General features: G+C 36.6%; 1 long non-coding RNA gene across 1 annotated transcript in view; it reads left to right on the top strand.

Moving 5' to 3' along the window:
- The window catches only part of LOC119150425, a 55,204-nt gene extending 37,154 nt beyond the window's left edge, over positions 1-18,050 (top strand). The window contains exons 5-6 of the long non-coding RNA XR_005105058.1: positions 7,270-7,444; positions 15,831-18,050. This is a non-coding gene — a long non-coding RNA (uncharacterized LOC119150425). The remainder of the gene's footprint in view (positions 1-7,269; positions 7,445-15,830) is intronic.
- Positions 18,051-18,435: the final 385 nt, after the last annotated feature.

Here is an 18,435-nt window from a genome sequence, read left to right as displayed (position 1 = left end):
CCAAATTCTATTCCCTGAGGCTATCAGCATCCAAGCAAACATCAACAAAGAAAACAGGACAAGAGAAAAAAATTGTCCTAGACATCATCCAGTCAAGCAAGTTGTGTATAAAAAGAAAACCTACTGCCACCACAGATATAATTGTGTGATCCCAACTTCATCTGCATCACTCTGATATGTGTTAGTGTAGTCTCCAACCTTTTCCTAGCCCACCTATAACCTAACTCACAGGTTATAGTAAACTATATGTAGCTGTACAGTGTAATTCACACTTAAGTCTCCAGGAGGAAAACACCAGAGGTAGGCAAATGATACACAAAGTTGCATTAGGTATAATAAAACTTCCTTCTCTCTGATGGAATCTGTATTGGGTTTGTGTGGCAAGTTTTTTTTTTTTTCTTCTTCCTGTGAGGCGGTGGGGAGCTCTACAGGGATGGCTTCTGTAAGAATCTGCCAGAAGCTTCCCCTGTGTCTGACAGAGCCAACACCAGCTGGCTCCAAGATGGGCCCACTGCTGGCCAGAGCTGAGTCCATCAACAATGGTGGTGGCGCTTCTGGGATAACGTAGTTAAGAAGCGGGGGAAAAACCCTGCACAACAAATTGCAGCTGGAGAAAGGAGTGAGAATAAGGAGTGAAACAACTCTGCAGACACCAAGGTTAGTGCAGAAGAGGGGGAGGAGGTACTCCAGGCACCAAACAGAGATTACACAACTGTAGTATCCATCTTACACCTGAGACAATCTGCAGCTGCTACAAGGTTGTTTCACCCATTAGGAATCCATCAGATATTTGACCACCAGGTGGCATATAAACTATGTAAAATATCACAAAGGGATTGCAGATATTATGATATAATTACCTCTTTTTTAAGAATATGGGTATTCAAATACTTACTGATCCTAGCTATCAACTTTGAATATTATCTGTATATTTTTAAAAAGTAGCTAATAGCTCTTAAAATGTATTAGTTTGCAATGTTATCCCATGAGGAAGGGCCCATATATGACACATTAATCAGCTTTGCTAATCACATTATATCATACCTTTAATCAAGTTTTGTTTTTGTGAATAACAAATGACTTCACAGATGGAAAAAAATAGGTTATGTTATATTGATTTGCATAGAAACACAACCAACCACTTTAAGAAGCCAGCCAAAACTCAACTATTTTCCATTGTTAAAAACACATTTTAGGAAACTTTTTGTAAGCTGTAGTGTAACTTCCAGTGTAAAGATAGAAATGTTCTCAATGATATCAGTTCCTACGTTCTTACCATAAGAAAGTGTAGAGAAAATGGCTTTTAGGGCCAACAGAAAGGCAAGGTAAGTGGTGTTAATAAGAAAACAGAGGGCCTGAGGTGGCAGACACAAATTCTGAAATTAATGTAGAGACTTTCCTATGGTGAGATTCATGACAACTTTGTAGGTTTGAGAGGCTTTTCCCACCTTGCTTTTATGGGGTGGATGCAAATATCGCATACAAATTTCCACAATGACACATATATACTAGGCACTAGTCCATGTTACTCTTTTTCAAATTTCTTTAACTTTTGCTCTTTCCTGCTGCTTCCTTTGTTCCCTTCTTCATCCTCTCCACTGCATTGCTAGAGGTCCCCTAAACTCCAATTTCATCATTTTTACTGTAGTTTTAAATGATGACACAGAGAAGTCGGAAATTTTCTTTTTAATCTTTGTTTCTTCCTTTGGCAATGTTCCTTACTTTCTCTTCCCTGCTCATATTTTTTGAGCTTTCATTCTTTTCATCTTGTCCCGACACTCTGACTGTTCCTTTATTATCTTACTCAGTGCCCTCTATTTTTTTGTGTCTCTTTAACGTTGCCTTCCTTGAGTTTCTGTTTTAAGTTCCTTTCTCTTTTATTTTCTAATATTAATTTTTTATTAGTTTTAAGACTGTTTTGTCATTTCTGATGCAAGTTGTTTAATCTATCCAACTTCTGTCTCAGCCTCATATTTCTGGATAACCAACTGAACTTCTCACCCTCCCCCATGACCCCCTCCTCACTCTCTCTTCTCTGTCACCATTAAGAACTTGTGGCAGATTAGTTTAATCCATCCATGATTCATGCCTGATACAGAGTCAGATTAATGTAAAAAATGTATTATAAAAATTGCTTGCAGCTTTGTAAGCAGGATGAACTGGTTTGGGGTTGACACCTTCAGTCTAGGCCAATAGCAGAGAAAAATATGTAGTTAACAGTTTACAATATAAATCTCTTCCTAAGGTGAAGTTAATCCAAATGAAGATGTAAAGGCTTCCTGAGTAATATGTATTGTCTACATGCACTTTCAGGAAAACTTGTTTGCAGACTTTCCTGCGTGCAAGAACCAGTTGTTCTAAACCAGGAAGGTATGGAGATCCCAGCGTGTAGTTTCTGTGGGACTCAAAAGGATTGAATAGGGCACCTCAGAAACTAGTGGAGTGGCAAAGGTACCTTACAGCAGTGGACCGTAGCTCTGCTTTCCTTGCTTCCAATGGTGCAGAGCACAGAACGGGACCTGCAAGGAGACATGGTGCTTTCTGTTGCTTTAATGAAGTCCAGGTGGAATCTTGTCAGTTATGGACAAGCACAGATTAGGAATGTTAAGTAGACCTCCTCTTCTGATCTGTTTTTCCCAGTAAGAGTTGTTTTACTCAGCTATCGAAGTTCTATAATAATAGAAAAAATTAAAGTAGACAGAAAATCAAAGTAAGCTTTAGCCTCTAAGAAAAGGATAGCAGAAGGTAGAATGACTTTTTTTTTTTCCAACAGTTATGTCAGAAACATAGTCAATAGATTATTCAAAGTATCAATTGAGCAAATTAATTAAATTAATATCTAGATTCAGGGAATCCTTAAAGTTCTTAGCCATGTTTTATAAAAGACTTCAAAGGTTAATAAAATGTGTATGACAAAATCCTTATGCCTGAAAGGGCTTCACTTTTTATATGCTAAAACATCTTCCCACTGAAATCTTATGGAGCTCAGTTTCTTGCATTTAATCAAACCACCCAAATAAATTTACAATCTTGTATGATCATGTATCTTAAGTCATAAGAGTTGTTTTTTCACTTTAAAAATCCTTTGTTACATTTCTTTGCATCCTATGCAATTTCAAATGCTTGATGTAATGCTTTGAAATAATTTGAAAAAGCATTCAAGCAGAAGCTGTGGGTTTTTTTCCACTAGCTAACAAGACTACGTTCATTTGTTACACACAGAATGCCTTCTCTTTTCATGGTTTATCTGATGCCAATAGAGTTCAACATCAGGCTTCTCACTTTCAGCTGGATGCTATGGGCAAAGTCAAATCATTTGCTGTTAACATTGTAAAGCACTGCATACTCTTAGGACACGCTACAAATAATAATGTTTATTCATCGAGTGTCTGGAAACACACTCAGAAGTGATTCTTCCTTTTATTTGTTTGGTGACTGCATGCTGCTAGATCTTTGGGATCAATAAAAGCAAATGCTTAGTCAGAGCTAAGAATGTAAAAAAAATTCAATAATTTTTTTCTTATTCTAGTTGATGGAAAACTTCAGTGAGGAACTTTGATGCACTAAAGGCACTGTCATCAGTTAAAATGGATCTTCTAAGCCCTCAATACAATATGCAGTTTCATTTACATCACTCACTGATGATACATTTTACTCACTTCTCTATATGTCACCCCATACACTAGGCTGTATAAAAGCATTAAATAAGTCCTTCAGATTTCATGGATGCATGTTCCCAGCATTAAAAGTATAAAAGTAATGGGATTTGCAAGTCGTACGGCATTGGAGGGAGTTTGCCATATCATATTACTATGACGTCCAGAACAGCTCTCCTCAGCTGATGGTGATACTTGCCCTACGAAGCCTGAGGTCTGGTGGTGTATCAGGCAGATATCCTTCTCATAGCTCTAAATAAACCAGCACTTATACTAGAAGTTGTGGAAGTGTGTCAGGGCAACGTTCACTCCAAACTCATTAGCTCAAAGGCAGGTCTAAATAGCCTCAAAGCAGACCTGCTAGTGCACCTGCATCACTTCAAAAGTCTGAACTACCACAACACAGTGACTAGGTAGAAAGATAGCATTGCTTGCTGCTGTCTCAGGTACCTCCAATTTCCCACAGCATTTAAAGGCTCTAAACAACTGCCTCTTGCATCTGCTTTGCCATTTCATATGCTTTGCCCAAATCTTTTACCTCATTCTAACCCCAAACTTTTTATTAGACTACCTGCACTTCTACTATCCCTGTTTTATAGATATTAAATATTTACCATTTGCATAAATGAGCAGTTAAAAGCAGTTTAAAAGTAGTTTGGTCAGTTACATTTTCTCCTTGGCGACAGGCCCCCTCTTCAGTTTTCTGTGCTGGCTTTTCTTATCTGCCTGTGTGGTGCATCCAATTAAAGAAAGGCCAGATTTTATACTTGGATCTTAACAGTGAAGGAAAATGCGACACTGACAGAATTTTAAAGATAATTGCTTCCTGGTACTGATTTTTATTTAGGTATAAGACAGTGTTCAGCACACCATTTTTAATCATATTTTACATTTCTGTGCATCTTTAACAAGCCCACTCAACTGAATGGTGAACTAGATGATGTAATACAACCTTGATACATAACAGCTTGCTTTAACAAGTTAACACCTGTCAGCTGAGCAGCTATAACTCACTGTTTCCACATCCAGGGTCCTCTGTGGGCAGCTCACATTTTTTGACAGCTTAAGCTGTTGCCTGCACCTCACAGCTATAGGGAACTGAGTGGGAATTGCTGCCCGCAGCTCCATTCCAGGCACAGGAACTCGGGAGATGTGGTGTCTCGGTGGTCCTGAGCAGGTGCTAACACCTGTGAAACCACTGCATTCATAACAGAGGAATGGTGGCTCTGCAAGTGTAGTGAGGCTAAGCTTGTCTCTATCATGGGATGGAGGTTTTGCCAAAATGATCCCTTTTCAGAAAAAGATCTTCAAGAGCAGAGATGGTGACAACTTTGAGAACAGTGCCCATTGTTAATGACAGATGAAAGAGACATCAAAGGAAGGGTAATCAGAGATGGATTTTCATTACCCTCCTTTCTGCCCACTGAAATGACTAACATGAAATTCCCAAAATTGTTATCCCTGCTTATCATCGATTTTCCTTTCTAGAAGGAAATAAGACAAGTAAGACCTGTATTTTGCCCCTGAATTTTCATTTCAGCTACTGATGGCCTATTTTAACTCCTTTAGCTACTTTTTGGCCTCAAAATAATTTTGAAAGAGGTCCTACACTTCAATGGCATGCTGTAGCTTTCAATACTGTTATTAGTGTCCCTCTAACTTCCAAGGGAGGGTTTCTTTCCATAGTTTCTCAAGGCGGATGTTTTGATAGTATGAGAAGCTTTGCTTTCACTGTCCTTTAGAAATGATTCCTTCTAATTATATACCAAGATCTGAAACAGCCAAGCTGCATTAGTTACTTTGCTTCACATAAATATATTAGTATCTACAATGCAATTAGAAATGTTAAACCTTAGTTCTAGAGAAAAAACCCTGCTTTTCTACTGTCACCTCTTTTTGAAAAGTTCATAAAGCTTTTAATAAAGCAAAGCATGTTCTAAATGTTTTTATTAAAAATATAAAAATTATTGGAATTCAAGTAGACAGAAATATTTATCCCAGTAAAATATGTAAAATATTTTGGACATATTATAGGCAGTCATATAGTTACACATGACTGTAACATCAGAAGTTACCATTATGATCAGTCAGTCCAACTTTGATGTAGAACAGTGCCACTACTTTTCACAATATGTGCATTAAATTAATTCTTTTTTTCGCTTACTATCCTTTACCCAGAGGATTTAATGCCCTTTTTTTTTTCTTTAATATAACCTCCCACTACACATCACTGCTTATTCATTCTTTCCTTTCTTTTATTCATTCTTTCCTTTCTCCCCCCCCCCCCCCCCCCCCGCCCCAGTATTAATTTTCTTTCAGAAACAGATATTTTAACTGAAGAAACTTATGTAATCATCACTTTGCATACCATGGGGCTAAGACAACTTTGTATCTCAGACTCATGAAAGCAATGCAGTGTCCTGCACCTGTCTGAAGCAGCTCCATCAGCAATATAACTCCTTGCCTCCTCAGGATCACATAAGTGACCCCAGAGCTGCATCAAGGAAAGCACTTTTCTATTCCTTATGGACAGCCTTCCAGGGCCAGTTAAAGGGGGCCAGACTAGCTATATTGCTGATTGCCATGACTTTTTAGACACTTCACAAGGTGCATGTTCAGAGTCATGTGCAGCTGAAGGAAAGTCACATGTGAAAAGAAAAATTGGGCATGGAAGAAGATGATATCCATCATGTCTGAGATCAGTTTTATGCAGCAGATAACCAACATGAGAGAATAACCAGAGTGACAGAATGACATCTGTCATAGAAGGAAATTAATTGCCCTCTAGAGATGCTTTTTGTCTTTCTCTGAAGTGTCAATGATTAACTTGAACTACAAATCTTACTTTTGAGATGCCAAAATTACAGAAAATGAATGCTACCTAAATGTGTGATCTTTCCAGTAGGTATGGTGAACAAAAAGCATTGGGACATATTGAAACAAAATATCTTTACTGTCCAGCTGGCAGAAGCAGATTATTTAACTGCAAGAGATTTTTATTTTTATTTTTTGCTGTAACTTCCTCAAGAAATGTATTCCCCAGGCAGACTGACTATATTTCAGTTACATGAAGTGTATCTCACATTTTGTAATTTTTCACTCAATGTAATCAGCATTTGAAAAGAATTCATTGAATTTTAATGTTATTGAATTTGAATTTTAAAAGCATTTTGAAAACTGGAAGCAAAAAATCAGAACATGAAAATATGTTATGAAATAATAAATGATGAACCTCTGTAAAACAGTATTACACTGGAAAGCAAGCAATCAACAGAATTTCCTCTTAGAGGCATGTATGCTTCACAAAATACCTGCCTACCTGACCAGAAAATACTGTTGTTATCTTACAAGTTATAAAACCTTGCAATATCTCTTTCAAATAACAAACTCTGAAATTAAGCCATTTATGGTTCTTCTAAAGTTTGTCAGCTGTATTTCATAGTTGTAGCTGATACTGCCCCAACAATTTATATGGTTTGCTATTAACAGGTCTATCAGAATGTAATTATTTCATGGCCACCTTTTCCTTAAATCTAAGTTGAGTGCAATAGAAGTAGAGTTTTAATTATTATAATGCAAAGAAGCTTACAATTTTATTTTTTTTTTGGAGCAGTCTGGTTATCACATAAAAAAGAAGATATATTTGGCTGGTACAATCAGGAGGAATGTAAAGCTCCCACGCCTGCCTTCAATAATTGATGAAGTGGGTCAGTGACATTTTACAGGGCTGTGATTGAATTGCACCCTTGAGGATAAATAGCGCATAAACCTTTTCCGCCAGCTCTTTGGTAAGTTAATATTGGCAATTCCAATTTAACGCTTATGAATGTAAGTATTGCAGGCTAAGTGATATAAAAGAACAGCCACAGCTATTGTCTTTGGTTGGTGCTCTTTCCCACAAACACTATTGAATCCAATGAAAAACAGAGAACTCATCTGTCAAAGAAATGCATGTGACTGGGCTCGTTCTGGGCAGAGGGGAGTGCTCTGGAAGAATTTAGAATTTCTTGTATGATGAAAAATGCAGATTTTTATCAAAAGTGCCTGTCATTAGCCCATTTGGGAAATATTCTTGTTGATTCCTTGGTGAGGTGGTACATTGAATGGTTGTGAGGTTTCAGATGCGTGTTAGTGTTGACAAATTCTATTAATAATTTACAGTAAAAGGAAATATTTTATTAATGCCATCTGAAATCAATGCACAAAATTAAAATGAAGCATTCCCAATTGTTTAACTAAGCTATGGGGCATGGTTGGAGAAAACAGGTATTTAATTTTTAGAATACATTGTTCATTTATTTTTAAACATTTCATTTAAGCATAAATGAAATTCTTTCATGCTGTCATTATGAATATTTAATTTCTTCAATGTCACATATAACTTTTATATAAACACACACGTAATTAGCTTTTAGCTTCAACTGAAAGAATCTGGAGCTTACTAACAAATCTGCACGGTTGCGTACAAGTAAATTGATATCAGCAGTTTCTCCAGACTGCATTTCACAGGCAGTGTTTTTCTCCACTGTTTGGACTTTTCTGGGCTTTGTTGGTGCTAGTGAACTAAACAGGGACAGGGCTGAAGCTCAGTCTCTGGTCTTGTGGGTATCTACATCATTTAATGCTAGTGCACTACTTGATATCATTTTGGTCCATGGCAGGCATCGTTTTCCCAGAAAGTGCTTGGGCTCAGCCTGTGCATAGCCTAGGGCTGTCCTGGTGGGCTGTACGGACAGTGCTGCCTTGCTTTGGGGAAGATAAGTTTTTAGCCATACAGATGCAAGCCATACCATGTCACTTGTCCTCAGGGTCAGAGAATGGTGTCTGACCCATTTTATTCACTAGCAGAGATGCAGACATACCCCATAGCTACTTTAAGAGCGCTGATTGAATGCCAGCTCCATTTGCAAGGGTGGCTACGTCCCTGTGGCATGCCGTGGACTGGAGGGGAGCTCCACGGACCTCTGCTGATGGATGCCACAGTGCAGCTGGTAGCTCTAAACTTGGTTTAAGAAACACTGTAAAGTTTAATGCAAAGCATTGGGGACATAAGGCCAATTTCTACAAAAACAGTTCATGCAAGACTCCTATTGAATTCAAGAGAAATTTTGCCAAGATGAGGTTTGTTAATTAGCTCTGTTGCCATTGAAAATGTAAAGCTTAAAACTCAGGGAATGGAGTGTCCTCACAAACGATTGACCATCCACTTGCTTTTCCTGAAGCAAACCACTGTGCTTGGTGTGAATACTGAGGGGCCATGTGGACCACTCCTTTGGAAATACACAGGCTTGAATGTAATGATGGATTTACCAGGGCATGGAAGGGAGAACAGTCATAGCATATACATTATAGGCAGCACATATGCTCAGTGTCACACACAGATTTGCTGTCACCACTGTGGCTGCATCCAGCCCCAGGAACTTGTGCCTTTCCTGAACATATGGTCGGAGCTTAGTCCCAGGAGTTCATAATCATGGCATGTATGCTTTGTAAAAGGGATGAATAGTTTTACTGGGAAGCAGTTTAATCAGTCTGTTGAAAACTTTCTTGGCTGGAAAGCTTAAAACTGGATAATGAAACTGAACCTGTAAGACCACTTGTGAAAAAAACTTGTTTTGTTTCTGTACCTGTTTGAAAATGTAATATTGGGAAAACATCATCTTAGATTTTAAATTCACTAGGTGAGAGCAGACCCAGCTACCTAAGCCTCCTAATTATAAGCATCTGGTATCACTTTTTATGTGATAGGCATATTAATTCGAGCTAGTTGGGACTTTAGGAAAATTACTGTGGGATTTTTAAATTGGAGAGTGCTCATTCCATGCTCATTCATGCTTTGCAAATATGCATTTATTTCTATAAAGCTTACATCTTAGAGATTTTTTTAATTCAGCACAAGACTGGGTCAAGAAAGCCCCTGTCGAGAAAGCCCTTTATCCCAGAGCCTGGTGGTGGTACTTGGAAGTATAGGAGGTTCCATTACCACGTGGGCCTGTAGCTCCCTCTCTTTTTTTTTTCCTTTTGAAGAACTTTCATTCTGGCATATAATGAAAAATGATATCGAACCTTTGGGTTTTGTGTGTGCTGTTGTGTGTGCCAAAATTCTTGGGTTTTCAGCCAACAAAGATCAATCTTGGTAATCCTGCTTTAGGAATGCAAGTCCTACCTGCTGCCACTACTCCAGGCCTCTCATCTATCTTGGATGCTTGGCAGGGGCAAGAAAGAATGGCTGAAGGCAACTGTTCACTTCAGTAGTTCACTTACCTAAAAGAGCAAATATTCTGCAAAGAAATCCTCTCATTTCACCTTTCTTAAACCAATAAATGCTGTGCAGTCTTGAACTGTACTCTTCCTACGTAAGAGTCCTTGCCAGGACTATATTGATACTGGTATTTATTTAATTTTAAAGGGCATTTGGATTTCAATGGTGTCAGTACATATGCCTGCCAAAGAGTATGGCACCATGGGCATGACTTTAAAAACACTGTGCACAAGAAGTTGCAAAACCTGTATTTTCCTAAGCATAGTTATTCACTATTAGTCAAAGAAATACCTTTGGAAGTCTCTAAAACATCCCTGTTGTAAGTGCGGACAGAGGTGCTCCCAGTGCCTCTCAGATGCTTTTCCCAGTAAGGCTGATGCCGATATCCTCACCAAGCTCAACTGCAATTTGAGTGGAGTCACAATCTTGATTTCTGCTGGCTGTGTTAGCTGGCCTTAAATCCTTTAAACTTTAAGGAAAGGCTTTTATATCTATGAAGTAGCCCATACAGAATTCCAGGTAAGCCTGGGATTGTAGCCTGGCTGACAATATCCACAGTGTGGTGAGAAAAGGGATGTCAAATATTCTTTTTCTCCCAGTAACCTTGAAGTGACAATTCCTGTGCTTGAAAATCTTATACTGTCCTGTACTTTAAAAGTAAGGTATAACTTCTTAAAATATTTAAAATAAGCATTCCTATCATGAAATATATTTATTCAGATTTGAAAATGACATGTATAACTGTTTGAAAGCTAATTACTTATTTCTGGTGGTATCTGTAAACTTTCAGGATTCAGAAAAGAAAATGAATTCAGTTATGTCTCTAGTTATGTTAAATTACTGGATTGAACTGTTCCCCTAAACCCCATTTTGCCATGGCAAAATTCCCATTGAAATCAACTGGACTTCTGTAACAGTTAATTTTTCAATTATCTCTATGGGAATTATTAATGTCAATAAAATTTTTGGTGAATTAGGTCCATGGCATATACGCAGGGCTCTAACTTTCTGTTTCATCTTCTGATTTTCATACTTTGTCTAGAATATGGAATTTAGGAAGAAAACAGCCACAGGAGAGATATCCACATTGCTAAGAGATTATTTTTATTTAAAAAATCAGTATTAATTGAAATTTTTCACCAGCTCAACAGATATAACTGTAGGGAGTTTATTAAAATTATTATTAAGAAATTGTTATTCATTATAATTCTGCTTTCACTGCAAGAAAAAATATTATTGTAAAAAAACAGATAAGTAAAGTATTATACTAAGATCAGTGGAGTTTATTGTATGGCAATGAAAGATTATATATACATCATGGAGTTTTTGTCGAGTAGCAAGATGGATAAGATGTCTTGTTTAATACCCATTAAACAGTTAAAAAAAAAATAAATTCCACAACATACAAAAATTTGTGAGTCACTGAAAAAAAAAAGGCAGACAGAAGATAGTCTACCTGTAGACGAAATTTTTCTTTCTCAATAGTTTCACGTTCTTTTAAACTCTTGTGATGTAAACAAATTTGCATTTATAGAGCTTTGCTGGCCAACACGAAGTCTCAGACAAATTAAAAATTACAGGGAAATTTTTTTCCACAAGTATCTGAAATACAGATACTACCTTCCTGGTGAAAAATAACATGCTGTACAAAGATTTGAAAGGTATAGTTTTGAATGGACTGGGGAATTTTTCAGGTTTTGCTGCTTAAAACTTCTGATACATGCCAAACAAAATAGAGCACACTTGTACGTATTTGGCATATGGTGCAGCATGGTGGTATTCAGAAAAAGGTCCAGCAACATTTTATTTTATTTTTTTGCCTATTACTAATTTGCTTTTAGAAAATCCATTAATTTATTTCAGAGATTAGGAGTTAATAGGAGTCTACATATTTTTCAGGATATTTTTTATTTACCTGTGTATTTAATGTAAAGTTTTGGGAACATAAAGGTAAATTCTACAAAACTAATTCAGGCAAAACACCTGTTGCATTCAAGAGAAATTTGGCCATAGTTAGTCTTGGGGATTAGCTTTATTGCCATTGAAGAGCCTTGTTACACTGATGGTGATCAGACACTGGCACAGGGTGCCCAGAGAGGATGCGTTGCCTTTATTCTTGGGGAAATTCCAAACGCACTTTATATAAACTGGGCATCCTTCTCTGGATGACCCTGCTTTGAGCAGAGAGGGTGGATTAGGCAACTGCAGAGGACCCTTCCAGCCCCAACTGCTTTTTGTTTTGTGATTCTGTTTTAAAAACATTTTCAAAGACAGACTATTTTTCAGTTTTTGTATATTTGTTTCTGGAAAACTGAGTTGGTACAAAGAAGGAAGATTAAAGTTAAAATAACTCCTCCCCTGAAGACAGGGAAAAACTGTTATAAAACCTCTTACAGTTTCTCGGTAGGTTGATGGAAGACACTTAGAAGATCATTGCATCCTCTTATTTAGCACTAACCGATTGCTTGAGACATAGGGAATCAAATCTCTCTAAAAAAGATGATGCCATAGGAGCAGCTAGCAGAAAAGAATGGTTTGGGGGGCTGATTAAAAGCCAATCTCCACTGTGATAATATTCCTGATGCACAGGGGAAACTAACCTGTAAACAGGGGTCAGTTGACCTAAAGACCAGGGGCAGGTATTAAAAAGATTCAAAGACTTAACCAAGGCTTCTCCATCCATATTTTGTAGCTAAACCATGACCTGACTTTCAAACATGTTGACCACAGATATGTATAAAGAGGTGCATTGGGTAAGACCAAAACTCCTGTCTCTGAAAGTGGATGGTCAAGGATACTTAAGGAAGAAGGCTAATAACACAGCAAAATAGAAAGAGTAATTTCCTTCACTGAAACCTTTGAGCACCCCTCAGTCTCAGCCTGCGAATTTTTTAAGCCAAAGTGCCACATTAATGAATTTAAGAACCAAAAAGTGTGTTGTGGCCATGAGAGAGATAAGCCCAACATCAAAGCTGTAAACCAAGGAATTTCCAGACATGTTCCAGTGAATCTTCAGTTAGTGAGATTGCCCTGAGTTGAAATTACTGAATTTTGTTGTACCACTGGTTAATTTTCTTTCTTCTAGATGATGTCAGGGCAAGAAGTACAGCTTACCACATCCAGACCTTGTTGATCTGATCTGTAAGTAATGTAAAAATACATACTCTCAAAATACAGGACCTACCTCTACTTTCAAGAAGAAGCAATAATGATTGGACAAACACCTATCTTTCATCTTTTAAAAGGAACAAATTATTAATAAAAGTATTAATTGGATAACCTCCCCATATGCTCTTATAAGATTATCTTATTTTTTTACTGAAGATGATCAAATACTTCAGGAACTGGGGCCTTTACATTTATTAGGAATATATTATAGGATCCATCCCCTTTAGATTATTGGTTGGAATACACACCAGGTCAGTGATTAATGAAAATTGTTATTATTTCATGGTTGTTCAGTGACCTGTCTGGAAGGAACCGATGTCCTCTGTTTTATTTTGGCAGGTGTACGATCATGTCTGAAAGCCAACAGAATTGTGTAGCTGTCCTCCATGTCTGTGCTACTAAATCCATGACCTCTGCAGGAGGTCATGGATTTAGTAGTTCTGGAAGCTAAACACTTCATTGCTTCTCAAGACCTTTTCTCTGAAATACCGCTGACTTACAGTGCTGTGCCGTGATTGCCTTTATTGGTCTGCTGCAAAGATGAGAACTTTCAGACATAAGGGAAATCTTTCTAGATGATAAAGCCTTCAAGTATTTGAGAAAACTGACAGGCTGGACTTACATTTTTAGAACAATTTGGGCAAATATTTATCAGGAATGGTTTAATGTCACAGGCTTGCAACACAATTGAGGTTCTCTGGGGCTGTGAATTGTTTGTGATGCCTCTGCAAAAAAACTAAGAAAGCCCACATTACCTATGTGAAAAGACAGAAGATTTTTTGGGGTGCAGGAATAGAAGCTCAAACAGAGTTGGTGCTGCCTAACAGCAGGAATGTGGATGATCTCTTGGAGTAATTTCCAGCCTATGTTTTCTATGAAGCTATGATTTCATAATGTTATTGATTCGACTCTTTCCATCAGTTCCACCACCAGAATCAGATGGAGGTACATTAAAATAAGAACTGTAGGACTGAATGTCTGTATGAACATCAGTGTCAGTCCCCAAGGAATGCAGCGGAAGTGAATATTTGAAAGATAATTCTAGCTGATGGCAAGATGATAGCAAAGCATGCTTTAATAAATACACAACAACAAATTAATATGCTACAATTCCAAAATCCTAACGAGAAGTTGGGTTTCCAGTTGGGAGCCTGTATGCTTGTGAAATTTAACAGTAATTGTTTCCTACCGTACCTGTGACACACACTGTGCTACATTACCTATTGTATGTCCTTTAAATGATGAATGTGTTTGTCCCTCGCAATCTCATGAGCATAATGATTTGTTTACTTTTTTCACTTTCACTGCTAATCCATATTAGAAAGTTTAACCTAGTAAACAAACTAGAATCCAATCAAAGAAAGAGGTAATAAGTGTCTAGAAGCCTGAAGCTAGGCTGGCTAAAAGGATTGTTTATCAGAACAAATGCTCAGTGGTGTAACTGTTTGTTAGAAGTTTAGTATTGTATGCAAAAATGTATGCTTTTCCTTCACTTAGACATTTAATCCATCTATTTATTTTCCTTCCACATAATAACAGAACACATTTCAATAACACCATTGCCATAAACTGATAAAAATTTAGCATAAAAACTTGAAATTGTTCTGATTTATCAGAAGCTTCATCAGTTTTGAAAACTGTTTTGAGAGCTATACTGCAGTGATTTAGCCTTGAAAAGAAATAGTTTTGGGTTTTAAGCATTTGTAGTACATCTTCAGAAAGCCTGATGTATTGAACTTCATGCAAAGTAAGAACAGGAGATGCAATGCGTTAGTTCCCAAACTGAGTGGAAAGAAAGTTTGATTTATTAGCACTTGATCCTGTGAATCATGTACCCACCCACAGCTTCATAGATTAGGTGTTTGCCGCTCTAAGTTTGAGCTGAGAATTTAATGAAACAGGATTTGATGAATTCTATAAAGTTTTCTTCTCTATAATTAGGTTGTTATACATATGGAAATAAAAGGATTTAATTTCCAGTCATCTCTCTTGCTATTTTTCTGTGTAATGTTTAGAAGCTGAAGAGTGAAGGCTGAAACAGAGACCTGAAAAGTTATGATAATGCTAATATGTCAAAAAGCACAGGACATAATATTTTGTCCCTATGCTTGCCTTCAATGCCTTCAACACCTTCAACCAAGTCAAACAGAAGCCCATGTATCTGTTCTCTTTACTTCACCATGATGGAACTACTGCTAAATGTATCACAAATGAAAGTTTAATATGAGTGTACATTTATTTATATATTAGTGTTTTATTACATAATGCTAATTTTCACATTGAAGTGTGTCCAAAAGTGATAAAATAAACCTTGCCATATTATTTTTGTTACTAGTAGAATAACCGTTTATTGATCTTCTAAGCAGTCATTTGATTGATAGTTCTGAAATTGCCATAGTTCTCATTATTAAATGAAGAAAAGGCTGTTATTTAGGTATATATGGAGGATTAGAAAGTTTGTTGCAATATGACTATATTTTTCAAGGAACATGGAAGTGTTGCAATACTCTTAAAGACATAAATAAAAGCTTGACAATTTTTTATTTAGAAAACATGATAACACAAGATAATAATTTCTCAGAGCTAGAAAAAGCAAATTAAAGCTTAATTTACACCAAAGTTAAGAGGAAACTGAAGAACTGGGATTGAAAAGTATTGACAGAAAGGAGAAATGAGAATCAGTCTAAGAGTACAATCTGTGAATCATGGTAACTTAATAATTGCTCCATTTGATTTGTTTACAGGAGGGAGCAAGAAGGGTGAGAAATCGGATCAGACACATTAGTCTGCTGACTAAGACTGTAGGCTTCAGTAGACTGTGAGTGAAAATAATGGATTATATATGTTTTTCATGACCCAGTTTTCTGACAACCAGTTTATTCTATATGCGCTGACACCACTCCTGATACATACAACCTCAGAGAATAAACTCAGCTATAATTTGAAATGTGCTGGCAATGAGAAGAAATTAAATTAAATTGTATATAGAGGATAAATGTTCAAACCTGAATCAGTATTAAAACCCAGATTTGTTTACACTTATGGCATCAGGGTTGTTCTTAGGTCAGTCTTTACAAAAAGAGCTCAATACATGCAGTGTGAGTCTACACTTTCCCTGTTTTTAATCTAATCAAAATTTGCATCTAGTAAATATGAATCAACCATATATAAGTGCATAGAAAAGCAAAGTGTTATTAAATAATCTAATTAAAATTTACATCTAGTAAATATGGATCAACCATATATAAGTGCACAGAAAAGCAAAGTGTTGTTAAATATGCATACTACTGACTTAATCATAGGAGTTAAGGGGAAACTTGAGAAAACTAGGATTTTTTGGTATGTTTTTCTTCTCCTTAATCTAATCAGACAACACTAAAAGCCCAAGAGGTATATAAACTTCAGTAACTAGTTATATTAAACCTGTGTTTACTTAGATGATTTGTATGAGATAAATAAGTAATTACCCAAAGGACATTAAAAAATGGAATATATGAGACTGCATGTGAGCAAGCTAACACAAGGCAGAGAGCCTGACTGGTGCATATTTAATAAGAAGAATTCCCTGTGCTTTTATATCGTCTTCTATTCTATAGAAGTCCTTATATCACCTTTATCACCATAGTAACTCAGCACTTTGCAGTCTTCTCCTTCTATTCGTTGTATTATTTTATCAGTTTAGTAAAGGATAAAGTGTTTCCCAGATCATCCACCATTTGGTACCCTGCCTTGTGGGCATCCTGCCAAGAAATATTGTGAATAATATAATAATTCAGCAATCTTCTCCAGAATAAGAAGTGATCCCTGATTTATACTACCGTACAATCAATTTATCATTGTATTTCATCATAATATTTAAAACTGAATTAATCATGAGTGCTTAACATCTTTTAACCACTTGATAAACATTTCTGTATCCTTCTGAGTCTGGAGTATCAATTACTATGGTCATAAACCTCGCACAGGTTGAAGATTGGCTCTAAACTGTCTCTGTCAAAAAGCTGCATTCAAAGAAAACAGTCATTATTTAAGCTCACTAGAGGGTATTTTTAAAATTTTCCTCTATTACAGTACCCCCAAAAGGAAGGAAGGTGCCAGGAAAGCATGTTTTGTAGCCTCACTTTGCTATATTATTAAATATGAACAGCCATAACAGACTAGAAAAAATTAGAAGGTATTTTCATTTTCATGCATATTTAGTCATTTCCCTTTGAGCTATAGCATATGAAATTAGATAAATATGTAGTTACTAATTAAATGTTACATGCTCTCAGAGTGGATACATCAGTTAAAAGGAAAGAAAATCTGCAGTTAGCTAGTTTCATACAAACAGGAATGGTAAAGATTATATCAGTGAGTAAAAACAGTTTAATAGATTGTATTCAAAAAATTAGGATATTTCTCTGTCATTTAAGCATTTTTTTCAAAGATACCACCTCCATAGTTTCTAAATATGCGTTTGGCTTACTTTTATTTATTCATACTGAAGCAGTGTGCCTAGAGGCTTTGTCAAAAAGCTTGAGTTTATCTGCATGAATACATACCTCACTACCTTGAAACAAAGCTGACGTTTCTGGGGTTTGATCATTTCACTGCAAACCATACATACATTTGTCCTAGCTTTTATTTAACATTGCAAAGCGTTCTTCTTCTGTGTCGCAATACTTCAGTTTTGTGCTTACAGATTAATCATAATATATGATAGCTAGGCTGGATGACCCAGAGAAGCATTTTAGCTTTTATTCTGAATATAACTTTCCAAAGTCTACCTTTTGATTTGGTTTTATTCTTAGCAGCACTTCTTTACGCACACTGTTTCTTAATGTTACCAGCAAAGGCTCAGAAGGATAAAAATGTTTTTTTCAACCATAAAGTACTATCATTACGTCAACAGATATCTGGTCTCACTAAATCCTGCCATAAGAAATTTAATTTAAATGAACATACTACTTTCAATCCATTAGAATTACTGTCATGACTTGCACAGTTTCACTCCATTAATTTCAGTCATGTTCTGTTCTTTCTCAGAGGAAGGCAAGGTACAAATAAAAGAGTATAAAATTCATCCCGCAGTGCTTCAGCCAAGAACTGCAACCATACAGCTCACAAGAGTGACTATGTGTGCTAATCAGTAGGGTAGGTGGGACCAGATCCTTTGGTTAATGCAGCCTGATAGAGCTTCAGGATCTGACTTGCAGATTTTAAAATATGAGATGATGAGTGGCTGGAGCAAGCTAAGTTGTTCAAACTACACTTAAATACTTACTGTGATATTTCCTTCAAATAAAGAGTTAAGGATGCCTGGTCTAGATAGATGAACCTAACATTTACAGAGGCTTATTTATCCAG

Source organism: Falco rusticolus, chromosome 6 (assembly GCF_015220075.1).
Source record: "Falco rusticolus isolate bFalRus1 chromosome 6, bFalRus1.pri, whole genome shotgun sequence".
NCBI lineage: Eukaryota > Metazoa > Chordata > Aves > Falconiformes > Falconidae > Falco > Falco rusticolus.
The sequence above is the reverse complement of the archived record's forward strand: the minus strand, read 5'-3'. Positions and strand labels throughout refer to the sequence as shown.